Genomic DNA, 2176 nt, shown 5'->3' with positions numbered 1-2176 from the left:
TAACAATTATCATGGTTATTATTGAAACAAAGGTGGTATGTCAATCACTTTATGAACCTATTGTATAAGATAAACCTGTCAAACCTGTTGTGCCACTATCTCGGGACCCGCTTCAAGCCATCGATATTCTTCTTCAACCAATAGACCAAAATTTCTTTACATGAAGCCTTGTGATTGTGCCATGTATAGTTCCTCTTCTAGAGTTCATACACGAACTCCAGCTTTTTTGAATTTGCCATTAACCCACCCTCATTTAGAGAAAGAAAATTTCTACCACTTGTCATATATACAATTTTCACAGAAATCCAAATAAACATATTCCAAACCTCGAGGTTTATTCTTCAAAAGTAGAGAATTCATACATTTTTCATTCATATGATCAAGTCTGCAGTGCTATAAGCATGCATCCACCTTGGTTCCAATCACATCAAAGAATGTCATTTCATTAATAAGGTAAATAGCGCCGCCAATGTTGCCCCTAGCTATCACCATTTCCCTCTTTGGTCACTTTCCATGAGTCACATGTGAAACCAGTCACATACTTTGACTTTCTCATCAAAACTCATTGAGGTCAGATTTCTCTTCATACTTGAAACATGTGTGACTTCATTGAGCTTCCAGGCTACTCCATTTTATAACTTGATATCCACCTCGCCCTTTCCTACGATATTTTTGGTCTTGTTGTCCCCTAAATAAACTTTTCCTTGATCACTCTAAGTGCATTTTTTCAATACATTTTTTTTGGGCATGCAGGAAAAGAAGTACCTAAATCTATTATCCAAAATTTTGTAATATTTGTGGAAAACACCAAGAATTCACGTTAGATTTTGCCAGTGGAGACATTTTTAGAGAGATTCACGCCTTGGCTTTCACCACCAACTTTTCTCTAAGCTTTGTAGTCATTCCTAAAATTCCCTTTCTTTCTGCAGTTTTAACACTCTCCTTTGTCATTTCCTCTGCTTTACTTAGATTTTTCTCTTTCAAACTTAAATTTAATTCTTCTCGTATTCCTGCTCATATATCTTCCTTTGTCTTCAACATGCAATGCAAAAGTTGAAAACTCACCATTTGTTGCCTTTCTGCAGACTTTTGCATTCAACACGAACCCCACAATACCATCAAAATTTAATTTCATATTCTCATAAGAGTTACTCATCATCGAGACCAAACCATTGTAATTTTTCAACAATGAATATAGAATTAACAGTGCTCAGACCTCATCATGTAATTTGATCATCAAAGAATACAACCGACTAGTTACAATATTGAAATTATTCAAATATTCAGGCACTAAACTATTTTTCATGATCTTCATTTTGAATAACTTCTTCATAAAAAAAATCTTACTTGAAGCAGAAAAATATTCATACAACTTTAGCAGTGTTGCCATGAGATTCACCGTTGTTTTCTCATTCACTCTATTGAACGCAATAGAAGAGAAAAGTGACCAACAGATCAAACCTAGCTTGGGTCATTTGATAGAATACTTTTCATTCCTCCATAGTCATCGATTCAGGCTTCTTGGTGATTCTTTATAGTGGCAAATATAGTTTTTTTTTTTTTTTCTCCACTTGCATTTTCCAAAATGTGAAGTTTGATCAATTAAACTTCTCCACTATGTATTTTGCTTCGTTGACCATTTTTCTCACCCTTATCAAACACCCTGCTCTGATATCACTTATTGGGACAGAAATAAAACTTAAGGAATTGATCGGTTCACAACCAATTCGAAAAATCTAAAACAAAATTTCGAACAAAAACACAACAAAGTAATCTCAGAAAAAAAACACCAAGATTTACGTGGAAAACCCCATGAATGAGAAAAAAATCACAGTCACACGAACAAAAGTTTCAGCTGTGAAAAAATTAAATTGTACAGAGATACAAACTCATATGAACTATCTACTAGCACACAAACTTACAGAACTTTACTTCCAACATTACGCTCAATCCTACAAGAAAAAGCCGACAATTCACCTCCACAAAGATGCTCGTAAAAAAAAACATCTCATGCGAGTGTGCCAACCTTCATTGCTCAAATTGATACTAAAGAATCAAAAAAGAGAGAAACTATCGGTGCAGTCACGTCGTCCTCTCATAATTACTTTGATCGCACGGCAAGAAGTCCTGGAAATTAGGAACGAACACACCTACGACACGGTCACGCCACTAATGT

The sequence above is a fragment of the Phalaenopsis equestris genome, unplaced genomic scaffold (assembly GCF_001263595.1).
Source record: "Phalaenopsis equestris unplaced genomic scaffold, ASM126359v1 Scaffold000544, whole genome shotgun sequence".
NCBI classification, from domain to species: Eukaryota; Viridiplantae; Streptophyta; class Magnoliopsida; order Asparagales; family Orchidaceae; genus Phalaenopsis; species Phalaenopsis equestris.
Note: the sequence above shows the minus strand (reverse complement) of the source record.